The sequence below is a fragment of the Anomaloglossus baeobatrachus genome, chromosome 3 (assembly GCF_048569485.1).
Source record: "Anomaloglossus baeobatrachus isolate aAnoBae1 chromosome 3, aAnoBae1.hap1, whole genome shotgun sequence".
NCBI lineage: Eukaryota > Metazoa > Chordata > Amphibia > Anura > Aromobatidae > Anomaloglossus > Anomaloglossus baeobatrachus.
Genome location: NC_134355.1, coordinates 349980285 through 349996759, shown reverse-complemented (window position 1 = coordinate 349996759; position 16475 = coordinate 349980285). Strand labels below are relative to the sequence as shown.

Sequence of the window (16475 nt, the reverse complement as noted above, 5' to 3'; positions counted from 1 at the left end):
GATGACATGTGCAATAAATATATAGAGCAAATTGATTCTGCTAGACATAGCAGTCAATGATAAGTAAATGCTCATCATCACTTGAAAAATTTGCCTCAACACTTTTTCCAAAGTGGTTCATCAGGAGGCTGACGCATATTCACGATGATGATGTCCAGTGTGATGTCTGGTACATAGCAATAGACTGTCACTAAGCCCTAGATTAGTAATGCTAGGCATCTATGAGATCCCCTTATTAATAATCTATAAGTGAAAAGAAAAAAAACATAAACGCCAAAAAATCTTTTATTTGAAATAAAATACAAAAAACTCACCCTCTTTCACCCCTTTATTAACCCCAAAAACACCCAGGTACAACATAAGCCACATGAATTTCCACAACGATTCTGGCTCTACTACATTACTAAAGACACAGTGCGCGGGCATAGAACATGACTGCCTGCTGCAGGCTTCAGCAGAGACTGAGGCTCAGCGATGAGCGGTGATGTCACTCATGTTATTTGCAGTAACATTTGGTGGTTCCCTTGGTCCTTCACCTGTGATCTCAGGTAATCTGACCTCAGATGACCTCATTGAACTGCATGTCCTGGCAGAAAACCAAGTTTTTTTTCCAAGAGATGCAGATTTGGTGCTGAAATGTCTACACCATATTCCTGCACTCAATCTACACCTCCTGGCAAAAAAATGTATGAAAACACCATGGGTGGTGCGCACGATCTCTGTTACCAAAGGAGCTTGTCTGTATGCTAAGCATTGCTCCTGTGATGATTGTGTGGGAAGTGCCGCTATTTCACCCCCTCCCTTTGATCACTGTGATCAGTCTGTTTGATTGACTTAGGCGGGCTTTGCACACTACGACATCGCAGGTGCGATGTCGGTGGGGTCAAATTGAAAATGACGCCCTTCCGGCATCGCATGCGACATCGTAGTGTGTAAAGGCTCGATGATACGATTAACGAGCGCAAAAGTGTCGTAATCGTATCATCGGTGCAGCGTCGGCGTAATCCATGATTACGATGATGCGACGGTCCGATGTTGTTCCTCGCTCCTGCGGCAGCACACATCGCTGTGTGTGAAGCCGCAGGAGCGAGGAACATCTCCTACCGGCGTCACTGCGGCTTCCGTAGGATATGCGGAAGGAAAGAGATGGGCGGGATGTTTACATCCCACTCATCTCCGCCCCTCCGCTCCGATTGGCCGCCTGGCGTGTGACGTCGCTATGACGCCGCATGACCCGCCCCCTTAACAAGGAGGCGGGTCGCCGGCCAGAGCGACGGTCGCAGGACAGGTGAGTCCATGTGAAGCTGCCGTAGCGATAATGTTCGCTACGGCAGCTATCACAAGGAAATCGCTGCTGCGACGGGGCGGGTACTATCGCGCTCGGCATCGCAGCATCGGCCTGCGATGTCGCAGCGTGCAAAGTACCCCTTACTGATCACAACAATCAGAAAGCAGAGATTGCTGTAAATGGTCGTCATATCTTTTCACAAGCTGATCAGCTGTTGGTGACTGCTGCCGACATGGAGCTGTCACTATGTATATTCACACAGTGATAGTTTAAATCCATGATGAACATAGCATGTCATGATGTGGAAACTGACTTGCTTATGATGTGCTATCCTCGTTGGTCGATAAGTAGTTAAAGTTACAAAGAAAAAAACCTAAAAATCATTTATCAGCTATGGTTGTATGAAGTTTAAATGTTATTGACCGTAAATAACTAGTGGAATTTGATTATTACAGAGAGACCACAGATTCAAAACCAATAGTGGGACAAAAACCAGACATGCAAGAGTCATTACATCACATTCATATTAAGGGGAAACAAGACCTTTTAATCATACAGTGAGGGATATTTGTAGAAGGGTGCCGGTCCAGGGGATAAGTATACTATTTTTTCATTTGTGCTGCACATCTGAGCTACTAAGAAAGGGTTTTCCAAAACTGGAAAACAACTTTTACTAGAAGTCACTTTTGTAAAGCTTTCTGCATGTGTTTAAGATTCGCTGGAGATGCTGATTGACAACACTTTCTTATCTGCAAAATATGACATAAATAATTATGATATAAAACTGTAATACCTATGAAAAAAATCAATTTTTGAAATATATATTTTTTTCATTTGTTAAAAGAAAATAAAAATAGAAATCTCTTAAAACTCTCTTGAAGCAGAATATTTGATTTGTAGGTTAATGGCTTCTTGACATAATCTGGAATATATTTAAATAAATTATGCTTTGTAACATAGATGATAGTGTCAAGATTTGTTTCAGGCATATATTTTTGTACTATATTCATTGTTATGGATATGAATGCATATGTATAAAACATTGCATAATTATCTTAATAAACCAAGAGCTTGCAATCTAACAAGTTGCCTCTACTTGTTCCCTATGCAGCTGACCCCTTCCATTAGAAATAGGTAATTAAGAGAGAATTCAAATGGCTAGTGTCATGACTCTTTCATGGCTCTACTCATACAGAGCCACTTTATGTGTTTGTTTTCCTTCTGTTGGTTCCCTCCCGAGGTTGGGTGGAAGGAGGCTATTTTCTCCGGCCTCGTTACAGAGGTCACGTTGGTTTTTATTGGAGTTGTTCCTCTCTGAATGCTGCCAGTAATAGTTCCTGCTCTGTAGTGTGCACTTCTTGGTTCCCGTGAGTTTCTGATCTTGTCCCGCTTTCAAGTACCCGCTCTATCCCGACCTATGTTATGTCTAATCTTGCCTTACTTCCCCTGTCTCCATACCTGCTCTCCACTTGTATTACCCTATCTGCTCCCTGCTCCATACTTACTTGTCTGCTCGGCTTTTGACCCTGGTGTGGACTATGACTTCGTCTCTGCTTCCCTCTGGCTCTTGCAGTGACCTCCTGGCTTTCCGCCCCTCTGCTCTCACCCGACTATGGCTTTGCTTGCTCCTCTGTACAGACGTGACTTCCAAGCACCGACCTTAGACTTACTGACCACTCTAGAAAAACAAAAAGCCAGCACTAAATGTGCACTTCAGCACTAAACATTCCAAACTGTACTTATTATAAAAATTTTGAGATTTTTGGCAAAAAATTGCAATTTCTTGAGCTGCCTCGCCACGTCACGGCAAATCTCATTTGAGGCAGTCCTACACTAAAATATTTTTATAAAATGTGCCATACGGCCTCACATATGAATAGTAGAACTGCTCTTAGCAGCACTCACCTGGTCTATTTCAATCCCGTACCCATGACTGAGTCATGGCTTTGGGCGGGACAGGTCCAAACAAATGCTGCATGAAGTAAATAGCCTGTGGACAAGGCCTGATGACAATGTGAACAGTCACCAACCGCCAAAATCTAGACAGATGGAATACATCCCAAATTGGGGTGCATAGCAAAGTGGGGGTCAGCCACCGACCAATTCAATGAAGAAAAACAAAAAGCCAGCACTAAATGTGCACTTCAGCACTAAACATTCCAAACTGTACTTATTATAAAAATTTTGAGATTTTTGGCAAAAAATTGCAATTTCTTGAGCTGCCTCGCCACGTCACGGCAAATCTCATTTGAGGCAGTCCTACACTAAAATATTTTTATAAAATGTGCCATACGGCCTCACATATGAATAGTAGAACTGCTCTTAGCAGCACTCACCTGGTCTATTTCAAACCCGTACCCTTGACTGAGTCATGGCTTTGGGCGGGACAGGTCCAAGCAAATGCTGCATGAAGTAAATAGCCTGTGGACAAGGCCTGATGACCCCCACCATGCTATGCACCCCAATTTGGGATGTATTCCACCTGTCTAGATTTTGGCGGTTGGTGACTGTACACATTTAGTCATCAGGCCTTGTCCACAGGCTTTTTACTTCATGCAGCATTTGCTTGGACCTGTCCCGCCCACAGCCATGACTCAGTCATGGGTACGGGATTGAAATAGACCAGGTGAGTGCTGCTAAGAGCAGTTCTACTATTCATATGTGAGACCGTATGGCACATTTTATAAAAATATTTTAGTGTAGGACTGCCTCAAATGAGATTTGCCGTGACGTGGCGAGGTAGCTCAAGAAATTGCAATTTTTTGCCAAAATTCTCAAAATTTTATAATAAGTACAGTTTGGAATTTTTAGTGCTGGAGTGCACATTTGGTGCTGGCTTTTTGTTTTTTCTTCATTGAATTGGTCGGTGGCTGACCCCCACCATGCTATGCACCCCAATTTGGGATGTATTCCACCTGTCTAGATTTTGGCGGTTTGTGACTGTACACATTCAGTCATCAGGCCTTGTCCACAGGCTTTTTACTTAATGCAGCATTTGCTTGGACCTGTCCCGCCCACAGCCATGACTCAGTCATGGGTACGGTATTGAAATAGACCAGGTGAGTGCTGCTAAGAGCAGTTCTACTATTCATATGTGAGGCCGTATGGCACATTTTATAAAAATATTTTAGTGTAGGACTGCCTCAAATGAGATTTGCCGTGACGTGGCGAGGTAGCTCAAGAAATTGCAATTTTTTGCCAAAAATCTCAAAATTTTATAATAAGTACAGTTTGGAATTTTTAGTGCTGGAGTGCACATTTGGTGCTGGCTTTTTGTTTTTTCTTCATTGAATTGGTCGGTGGCTGACCCCCACCATGCTATGCACCCCAATTTGGGATGTATTCCACCTGTCTAGATTTTGGCGGTTTGTGACTGTACACATTCAGTCATCAGGCCTTGTCCACAGGCTAATAGAAATTAACAAGTGAGGTTTGTATGAACTGTGTGGATATAACACATAGGAGAGTCATATTTTTAGAAACGTGATAAAATGACAAATTCAAATCATGGTTTCATGCCACTAGGTGATGGCTGGGGTTCCGCCAAATGAATATCGGACAGATAGATGTCAATATTTATTCCATATCTCCTACCTTAGAAGATATAAAATCATGACGGGAAAGCTGACGGTAATATAATGGGCAAAGATATCATAAAAGTTGGGAATCTCATAAATTTTCAAAGACTAAGTCACCCCTTATAGTTCTTTGAGGTCCAGCCCTATTATGAGTCACAAAAGGACAGGTTTGTGGGTATAACTTGTGTTAATAAAAAGCCATTGCCAATTATGATCCTCGTTCAATGTCAGGGAGGCAGATTGCAGTTTAGGATTGCTCCATGTTCCATTGGAGTCCTTCACTCCATAAATCTGAAGCCAATTTTTGTGACACAGGTTTAGTCATTTTGTTTCGTTAATCCCGTTTATTCTATTTAACTGTATGTATGTGCTGTGTTATTTTGTTCTCCTTTGTAACACCTTTTCATATTTAAAAAAAATCACTGCCTACTTTTCAGATTAAATATATAAAATTTAGTAGACCACAATTCCAAAAACTTGTCCAGCTAGGCATCCACAGACGATAGTAAAAAAAAAAAAAGTATTTAAATCATTAAAAAAACGTAGCAGCATTGGCATTATACCGGTGATAGATAATGGCTCTGTTTTAGGACAATACGATTCAGTGATAACGCCTTCCTCAGGTCTTAATGCTTTAAATAAAAAACATTCTTTTACTGTCATCTGTGGATGCCTAGCTGGACACATTTTTGGAATTGTGGTCTATTATTGTGTGGCTTGCTGCTAGTCTGAGCCTGGATCCTAGATTAATGATCAAGCAAGGAATACACTGGCATCCCTGAGCGGTTTCTTTTTTCTATTTGCTTCTGTATAAAATTTAGTAGCTTCATTTTTCTTGCTTTATAAACTGCATTACCAAAGCCATATGCTCCCTGTAAAAGGTGTCTAATCGGACTGTATAAGTGATTGGTGGTGGTTGCTAGTAGTAGTTCATTTTGTTATTGTGGAGTTGGCAGTGACTGTAAAGACGTATACAGTATATATCATTCCATGATCTAGAATTTGTCATATGTATGCCATACCCTCACTGTGAGTGCCCAGTAATCAGCCTAAAAGTAAAAACACCCAAGGACTTTGTCGATCAATAACAGAATTGTCCTAACGATTGGGAGCAGAAGAGTGTTGTTCATGACAAATTTGTGGCAGCAGTGGGATATCTTTGTTATCTCCCTGACATTCATATCACCTGTTTTCAACCAACATTAATATAGTAGAATTATCTGACTCTATTAGGTGAGATGGAACTGATCCAGGATAGCATTTCCACCATTCATACTGTATGTTCAATTTCAATACTTACAAGTAAAGTCATGCCAACCTTTACCTTTTAAGGGGATATTAGAAGATTAACAACATAAAATTTAGTTCAATCCAGTCTAGTCTAGTTCCATATAAACTGCTCCTCAATGTCTTTTATTTTAACCCCTTCACCCCCACGCCTGTTTTCACCTTCCTGACCGTGCCAAAAACTACTAACCTGACCAGTGTCATTTTATATGGTAATAACTCTATATTTCTCAGTAATTCTGAATTTGTTATTGGGTACATTTTGGTCAATATGATTAGTGTTTATTTATGAAAATAATAAAGATGTGACAAACAATGTGAACATTTTGCAATTTTTGAACTTTGAATTTTTATGACCTTAAACTAAGTACTTATATTACACAAAATCATTAACAAATAACATTTGCCACATGTGTACTTTACAAAAACAGAATTTTTCAAAAATAGATTTTTTTTGTTAAAAAGTTAGAAGGGTTAAAAGCTTATTAGCAATTTCTCATTCTTCCAACAAAATTTACAAAACCATTTTTTTAGGGACCATATCACATTTGAAGTGAATTTGAGGAGTCTATGTGACAGAAAATACCCAAAAGTGACACCATTTTAAAATATGCACCCCTTTGAGTGCTCAAAACCACATTCAAGAAGTGTATTAACCCCTTAGGTTCTTCATAGGAACTAATGCAATCTGGAAGGAAAAAAAATGAAAATTGTACTTTTTCACACAAAAATATTGCTTTAAGGCCATGTCTCACTAAGCAACATCGCTAGCAACATCACTGCTGAGGCACGACTTTTGTGACGTTGCTAGCGATGTTGCTGTGTGTGACATCCAGTAACAACCTGGCCCCTGCTGTGAGGTCGTTAGTTGTTGCTGAATGTCCTGGACCATTTTTTAGTTGTTGCTCTCCCGCTGTGAAGCACACATCGCTGTGTGTGACAGTGAGAGAGCAACAATCTGAATGTGCAGTGAGCAGGGAGCTGGCTTCTGCGGACGCTGGTAATCAATGTAAATATCGGGTAACCAAGAAGCCCTTTCCTTGGTTACCTGATATTTACCTTCGTTACCAGGGTCCGCCGCTCTCACGCTGTCAGTGCCGGCTCCCTGCTCCCTGCACACATAGCCAGACTACACATCGGTTAATTAACCCGATGTGTACTCTGACTAGGAGTGCACGGAGCCAGCGCTAAGCGGTGTGCGCTGGTAACCAAGTTAAATATTATGCTAATTACCCAATATTTACCTTAGTTACCAAGCGCAGCATCGCTTCAACGCGTCGCTGCTGGCTGGGGGCTGGTCACTGGTTGCTGGTGAGATCTGCCTGTTTGACAGCTCACCAGCAACCCGTGTAGCGACGCTCCAGCGATCCCTGCCAGGTCAGGTTGCTGGTGGGATCGCTGGAGCGTGACGGTACCTTTAGACCAAAATGTTTCATTTCACAAGGGAATCAGGAGATAATGGACCTTACAATTTGTTGTGTAGTTTTTCCTGAGTATGCTAATACCCCATATGTACTATAAAACTACTGTTTAACTGCATGGCAAGGCTTGGAAGGTTCGCTATTTCAATTTTTTGAGCAATAAATTGGTTGGAGTAAATAGCAGACACTATGTCATGTTTGTAGAGCCCGTGATGCACCTAAACAGTAGAAACCTCAAATAAGTCACCTCATTTTGGAAACTACACCCCTTAAGGAATTTATCAAGAGGTGTATTGAGCAATTTGAACAAACAAGTGCTTTCTAGAATTTTATAATGTTGAGCCGCTAAAATGAAAAAATACATTTTTACCACAAATATGTTGTTTTAACCCCATATTTTTTTTTCAAAAGGGAAAAGGTAAAAAATAGACCATACAATGTGTTGTGCAATTTTTCCTGAGTACACTGACTCCCCATATGTGGTAAAAAACATAAATCTACTGTTTGGGCACACGGTAGGGTCTTGGAAGGGAAAGAGCATTATTTGAATCTTGGAGCGCCATTTTGGCTGGAATTGATAGCAGATACCATGTTGCATTTGTAGAGCCCCTGATTTGCCTACACAGTGGAAATCCTCCACAAGTCACCCTATTTTCGAAACTATACCCACAAACAATTTATCTACATGTGTAGTGAGCACCTTGAACTAACAGGTGACTCACAAAATGTTAGAACTTTGAGCCGTCAAAATGAAAAAAAACCCAAACATTTTAACCACAAAAATGTTATTTTAACCCCATTTTTTATATTTTCATAATGATAACAGGAGAAATTGGACAATACCATTTATTGATCAACTTCTCCTCAGTACAGAGATACCCTGTATTTTGTGGAAAACTACTGTTTGGGTGCGTGTCAGGGGCCGAAATGGAGAAAGTACTGTTTAAATTTTGGAGCACAAAATTGAATGGAATAGAGAACAGATGCCATGCCACATTTGTAGAGCCCCTGATATGCCTAAATAGTGGAAACTCCCCAGAAATCACCCCATTTTGGAAGCCAGACTCCTCAAATAATTTAGAAGTTTGATGAGCACCTTGAACCCAGAGGTGCTTCACAGAGTGTTATAATGTTGAGCCGTGAAAATGAAAAAATATATTTTTACCACATAAATGTTGCTTTAATCCCAAATTTTTCATTTTCACAAAGGTAACAGAAGAAAATGGACCATACAATTTGTTTGTGGATGCCATGTCACATTACAACCTGACATGCCAACGCAGCAGAAATCCACCACAAGTGAACCCATTATGGAAACTACACCTCTCACGTAATTCATCTAAAGGGGAAGTGAGCAATTTTAACCCTCAGGTAATTCATGAAATTGTATAACAAGTTTGAATTCTTAAAATGTATTATAGGAAAAAATGGATCACAATCTATTATACAATTTCTACTGAGTTTGCCAATACCCCATATGTTGTCAAAAACTACTTTTGAGGCTCAGTGCAAAGCTCAGAAGGGAATCATAAGTTCCTCCTAAGTGACCCAATTTAACAAACTGCATCCTTCAATGAATTCGTCTATGGGTGGAGTATACATATTGACACCACAGGTGTGTCACAAAATGGTATACTATTGTGCGATAAAGAAAAATAATTACTTATCACTAAAGTGGTATTTTGGCCCCAGATTTCCAATTTTCACAAAGGGAAAAAATAAAACATGTTACATAATGTGATACACAATTTCTCCTGAACGTGGTAATACCTCAAACTTGACTGTACAATAATGTTTGGCCACATGGCAGGGCTCGAGAGGGAAGAGGGCCATTTGTCTTTTGGAGCACATATTTTCTTAAAATATTTTGCAGACTTCATTTTCAGATCCCCTAAGTCCTAGAAATGCAGAAACCCTTTCATATGACCACATTTTAAAAATTACACCCATCTGGAAATTCATTTATGGGTGTAGTGATGATTCTTTCTCTAGAATTCTGTGGGTTGAATTAAATGCTATTAGTGGAAACTTGGATCCAGTTGTTTAAAACATTGGCTGCTCTGCTGTAGTGAATGGATTCTTCAGCAATGATGATAAGGTGTTTTGTTCACGTCGTTAACGTCATACCTTTTTCACTTGATAAAGGTGCCAATAAAGCATTGAAAAGTGTTGTAGAAAAAAACATATTATCAATATTGAAGAATCCATTAACTGCAGTAGCAAAACCACCTAGGGTGTTTTCATCCAAATGGATCCCGTATTTTCTGATGGATTTATCCACCAGCCACGGGCCAGTAGCTGCTGTTGTCTTCATGCCTGCCATAGGAGTTGTGCCTGTCACTACTCCATCAGGTGAACATTAACCAAACATTTACCCTCTTTCACCACACAGTGTATCACCCTATTGTGCACTCCATTCCCCACATCTAGATTTCATCATTGGTAGCAACTTGTGGTTCAGAACATTTTGGATCAGGTCACATTTACCCTGTGCTCTGTGCTGAGCCCTTACATTGGGGTTTCCATTTACATCTCCAAAATACTTGATTCAGGTGAAACTCCGAATTTATCCATTCACTAATGAGGCAGTAGAGTTAAGGCTACTTTACACGCTGCGATATCGGTCCCGATATTGCTGGCGTGGGTACCCGCCCCATCTGTTGTGCGACATGGGCAAATCGCTGCCCGTGCCGCACAACATCGCGCAGACCCGTCACACATACTTACCTGCCCGGCGACGTTGCTGTGACCGTCGAACCGCCTCCTTTCTAAGGGGGCGGTCCGTGCGGCGTCACAGCGACATCACTGAGCGGCCGCCCAATAGAAGCGGAGGGGCGGAGATGAGTGGCCGGAACATCCCGCCCACCTCCTGACTTCCTCCCGGCCGGGAGGCAGGTAAGGAGAGGTTCCTCGTTCCTGCGGCGTCACACATAGCGATGTGTGCTGCCGCAGGAGCGACGAACTACATCGTTACTGCTGCAGTAACGATAATCGAGAATGGACCCCCATGTCACCGATGAGCGATTTTGCACGTTTTTCAAATGATGCAAAATTGCTCATCGGTGTCACACGCAGCAACATCGCTAATGCGGCCGGATGTGCGTCACAAATTCCGTGACCCCAACGACTCCGCATTAGTGATGTCGCAGCGTGTAAAGCCCCTTTTACTCTGAACTCCATTTGGCCTCTGTTTAGCATTGTCCTTTAGGGATGAGCAAACCCTAACTGTAAAGTTTAGGGCTCGTACCGGACATCTGGTGTCCGGAGCTCAAACTCGAACACCGACTTCTCATGGAAGGCCGTGTCTGAGTTTGTAGTTCCGTTGCTAATAAAGCTTGCTGAAAGGAAATGGAGACACCTGGGGGCTGAGATTATCAGGATGGAAAGGTCCATGGTTATTTGGCCCTTCTCAGCCTAAAAATAGTAGCCCACAACTGTCCCAGAAGTGGTGCATCTTTTAGATGTGCCAATTCTGTTTTTTTTGCTCAGCTCTTCCTAATTGGTGCAGCGGTAGTCAAAGTAAAACTTTTGGGGTTGACAGCTGGCACAAAGCCCAGGGTTTAGTAATGGAGAGGCCCCAGGGGTTAGTAATGGAGAGGCATCTTTCAGACACCCCCATTAATAACCTGGTAAGTATACAGTTAAAAAACACACACACTGGAGAAAAGACCTGGTATGGTCTAACAGGCTTATCAGAGCTGGTTGACCTGGATGTCATCATGACAGCCTCGGGTTGCCATGGGAATGATTGGGCCCCTTTGATGTTGTCAAGGGGGTCTCTATCATATGGGAGAAGAAGCACAGTCTCAGTCCCAGCCCCCTAAATCCTGCAATCGCTATATTAGGACAAATAATGAATTGCTACAGGGTCAATCAAGGCTCACTGTCTGCTCAATATTGCAGATCTTAAGTAGCATAAGCTGTCAAATAAGATAATGCTGTTATGAAAGAAATATGATGAAACAACAATATAGGCCAGCATTTTTCCCACCAGTCTAGATGACTGGGCAGGCTGTAGTGGGAGGCAAGAAGTGGGATCAACCTGTGTGTGTGCCTCATCGAAAATGTTATTCCAGTCAAAGACTGGTGTAAGATTTCTGGTGTAAGAATTACCACCTCTTGTCATGACTTTTATGAGTGGAGGTTACCGTGTCCCTTGTCCTGCCTCATCTCCACCTACTTTCAAAGAGCTTAGCCAAAATGGGGTGAAAATGCCAAAAGTCGCAATTTTTTTGTACAGACTCATTGTAATGCAAGGTTAGTGATGGGATGATTGGACTGCAGGTTAGCAAATGCAGTATGACAGACACACTATGCGCTAGCCGTCACGCAACTGTACACCTTAAAGGGCTGGGGTACTTTCCATCCCCTTTCCAGTCGTGGAGGAGGGGACTTTGGCAGAGCCCTTCCCAGGTGACAATAGCGAGATGGCTGGTAGGTGGTGGCTGGGCACACAGGCCACAGTCAGATCAAATGCACTAGAACCAGCAAGAAAAGTAGTAACTACTAAACAGGTATTAAGTAAGGCTAGGGACAAAATCAAAAACCAGAAGACCACAGCAGAGAACAGACCAGAAGAAACACAAACTACTCCCCCTTCAACCCAAAGTGGCAAAGGAGGGTGTGAGAAAGATTGCATGGAAGGAACCTCCCACCACCTTGCTGAAACAGAAGACATGGCATCCCATATTTCCTGGCAACAGCTGACACTAGAGGATCCGGCATTACAGGACACCTGCACTGCATAATGGCTTTGAGTGATGGTGCCTTGCCTCCCAGCAATGCCACAACCTGAAGTAAGCCTCTTAGAGCGCAAAACACAGCCAGAACAAGCACTTGAACTAGCTTCACTCTCCGGAGGCGACACCCCACCCCTTCTGGCCAGTGAGGAGTGATAGGTGACCCGACGGAGAGCTGGAATATGCCCAGGAGTGCAAGGTACTTGTTTGGGTGTAGAGGTATGAGGAGGATTAACCTGCCTGACCCCTGGAGACCTGCCATGACGCCTGCCACCATGCAAACTGCCAGACCTGACACTCATGTAGCATGTTTGTACAGTTTTTTAAGCCAGCTTTCCTTCTTGGGTTTCATAGCCATAGACTGGTCAGAGTGCCCATACTATCTTTGTCTACCATTGATATTCTCTAACGGTACCTGCCTCTTTCAGAAGCGACTTTGATGTGGTGTCGCATACCAAACTCATAACTATCCTGGCAGTTAATGGATGATTTTTTTCAACTATCATCCGCTACTATAAGGCTATGTGTGCACTAGGAATTTTTTCCCGCGTATTTGTGTGTTTTTCAGGTGCGTTTATGTTTAGAAAACTGCATGACTTTGCTTCACCAGCAAAGTCTATGAGTTTTGATTTTTGCTGTCTGCACACAGCGTTTTTTTTTTCAGCTGCGTTTTTGTGGTGCCCACAAAAATGCAGCATGTCAATTGCTTCCGCGTTTTTCACTGCGTTTTTCAGCCATTGAGTTCAATGAGCTGTTCAAAAATGCAATGAAAAAAACAAATTGCAAATATAGCTGCGTTTTTGTGCGTTTCTATGACTAAAAACGCACCTATAAACGCAAAGGGTGGGTAGTACAGTCACGTTTACAGGAAGAGGATTGTACTCACTCAGCATTCCTTGTGTTGGTAATCACAGAAGAGTGAAGATGTCCGCTCCTACCACCATCCCATCCTTCCGGTACCGCCACCCCTGGTTCCACCTCCTGTCCTGCACCATGTCCACTCCTAGCTCCTCTCCCTATACTGCCACCCCTGCTACGGCACCATGTCCGCTCCCAGCTCCTCTCCCAGTACCGCCACCCCTGCTTCCACCTCCCATCCGGCGCCATGTCTGCTCCTAGCTCCTTTCTTGGTACCGCCACCCCTGCTTCCACCTCCTGTCCAGTACAATGTCAGCTCCTGCTGTCATGTTCTCTCCAGCTCTCAGCCACGCCATAATTCCTGTGACATCCTTCTGCTGCAAGACACAGGAGTGATGACACAGGAGTGACGTCAGCGGCCGAGCATCAGTGTGAACTGAAGTGACCCAGCATGAGCATTGTTTTAGATGACGTCACCGCCAGAGAGCAGTGTGACCTCAATTGACCCGGCTTGAGCAAGAACAATCCACATGCTGGGTCCTTTATTCACAAGTGTTTTGGGATGAACAAAGGACCCAGCATGAGGATTGTTCTTGCTCAAGCTGGGTCAATTGAGGTCACACTGCTCTCTGGCAGTGACATCATCTAAAACAATGCTCATGCTGGGTACAGAGAAATCTCTCTCTCTCTTCTGTCTCTGTCTCTCCCTCTCTCTCTCAGACAGAAGACCAGGATCGTGGAGGGATGAGATGGAGTAATAAAGATGGAGTCTCTAAGTGTGTCTGTGTATTTATTTTAAAAAAAGTATTTTTTCTCTGTGTCATGTTTTTTTGTTAACCCTTTATTGGAGATTCTTAATGGCTGGGCCAAACTTAGCCTGACGTTAGGAATTTCGGGCTTTATAAAACAAAGCTGGTATTAACCCCTTATTACCCAGTGTGCCACCCAGCACCAGGATTACTGGAAGAGTTGGATACAGCGCCTGAAGATGGCGCATCTATGAAAGCGCCATTTTGTGGGGCGGCTGCTTACTGCAATTTGCAGCAGGGGTGCCCAGAAAACTTGGACACCCTGCGCTGAAGATTCCAATCCCCAGCTGCCTAGTTGTACCTGGCTGGACACAAAAATTGGGCAAAGCTCACGTCCTTTTTTTTTTTTAATTATTTAATGAAATTCAGGAAATAATTAAAAAAAGGGCTTCCTTATATTTTTGGTTCCCACCGTATCTGCCTGCTGTACCTGGCTAGCATAGAAAAATATGGCGAAGCCCACGTCATTTTTTTTACATTTTACATTTTTGGGCAAAAAATGCCTGCATACTGTCCTGGATGGAGGATGCTGAGCCTTGTAGTTCTGCAGCTGCTGCAGTCTGCTCACCTGCATACACTAGTGGAGAATGAAGGAGAACAGATTGAAGAAGGAAATTACATGAGATCTTTTTTTTTTCTTCAACAATCTTTAATGGCATTGTTCACTAATAAAAAAAATGCATAAAAACACAGTGAACAAAAAAACGCACCAAAACGCGGTATAAAATGCATTCTTTTTTTATGTGTTTTTGCTGCAGAAGATGCAGTTTTGTGGGTTTTTGGCAGCCAGAAACGCAGCGTTTTTGATGCCATAAAAAATGGTTAGGTGCGCAGATACCCTTAGCCGCTGGTGGAGCAGAGCTCCGCCCTCAGTTGTTAACCTGTTAAATACCATTGTTCTCTGACGGGGCATTTAATGCATGTTGGCAGGGGGATGTGTGATTCCATTTACCCATCGGCGTGCCTGGAACATGATTACGGGGCACTAATGGTTGCCATTACAAGTGGGGTTCTGCTGCAGACTCCCATGCTTGCCATGATTGTTCTCTTGTGTAATACAGCATTTAGTTAGTGTTCATAGGAGACTGATTTTTTCTATACAGATGTACTGCTATATATAGTGCAAGTGATTGGATGATTGCATCTTCAAGTCTCCTAAGTAGACATCATGCTCCATCCCCCATGCTGCGCACCTCCCATCGTGTTCCATCCCCCATGCTGCGCACCCCCCATCGTGCTCCATCCCCCATGCTGCGCACCCTCCATCATGCTCCATCCCCCATGCTGCGCACCCCCTATCGTGCTCCATCCCCCATGCTGCGCACCCCCATCGTGTTTCATCCCCCATGCTGCGCACCCCTCATCGTGCTCCATCCCCCATGCTGCGCACCTCCCATCATGTGCCATCCCCCATGCTGCGCACCTCCCATCGTGCTCCATCCCCCATGCTGCACACCCCCCATCGTGCTCCATCCTCCATGCTGCGCACTCCCTATTGTACTCCATCCCCCATACTGCGCACCCCCCATCATGCTCCATTCCCCATGCTGTGCACCCCCCATCGTGCTCCATCCAACATGCTGCACACCCTCATCGTGCTCCATCCTCCATGCTGCACACCCCCCATTGTGCTTCATCCTCCATGCTGCGCACCTCCCATTGTGCTCCATCCTCCATGCTGCACACCCCCATTGTGCTTCATCCCCCATGCTGCGCACCCCTCATCGTGCTCCATCCCCCATGCTGCGCACCTTCCATCGTGTTCCATCCCCCATGCTGCGCACCCCCCATCGTGCTCCATCCCCCATGCTGCGCACCCCCATCGTGCTTCATCCCCCATGCTGCGCACCCCCCATCGTGCTCCATCCCCCATGCTGCGCACCCTCTATTGTACTCCAACCCCTAGGCTGCGGACCTCCTATCGTGCTCCATCCCCCATGCTGCGCACCCCCCATCGTGCTCCATCCGACATGCTGCGCACCCCCATCGTGCTCCATCCGACATGCTGCGCACCCCCCATCGTGCTCCATCCCCCATGCTGTGCACCCCCCATCGTGCTCCATCACCCATGCTGCACACCCCCCATTGTGCTCCATCCTCCATGCTGCGCACCCCGCATCATGCTCCAATCCCCATGCTGCGCACCCCCCATCGTGCTACATCTCCCATGCTGCGCGCCCCCCATCGTGCTCCATCCTCCATGCTGCACACCCCCATCGTGCTCCATCCTCCATGCTGCACACCCCCCATCGTGCCCCATCCCCCATGCTGGGGCCGCCGGGGCGGGTCCAAGCGTGGCAATGTGTGCCGGGGGCGGGGCTGAGCGGGCGAGGCATCAGCATATGCCGGCTCCCTGCACATATGCACCGGGAGCCGGTGTACGCTGGTAACCATGATACACATTGGGTAACTAAGGGAAGCGCTTCCTATAGTTACGCGATGTGTATCATGGTTACCAGGGTACACCGGCTCCATCACGATCCCAGCATTGCAAG

The 16475-nt window shown here is 44.4% G+C and overlaps 1 long non-coding RNA gene across 1 annotated transcript in view; it reads left to right on the top strand.

The window, feature by feature from the left end:
- Window positions 1–16475, top strand: part of LOC142295282 (uncharacterized) — a 346889-nt gene that overhangs the window by 218612 nt on the left and 111802 nt on the right. Inside the window, exon 2 of the long non-coding RNA XR_012751407.1 lies at window positions 8784–8945. This is a non-coding gene — a long non-coding RNA (uncharacterized LOC142295282). The remainder of the gene's footprint in view (window positions 1–8783; window positions 8946–16475) is intronic.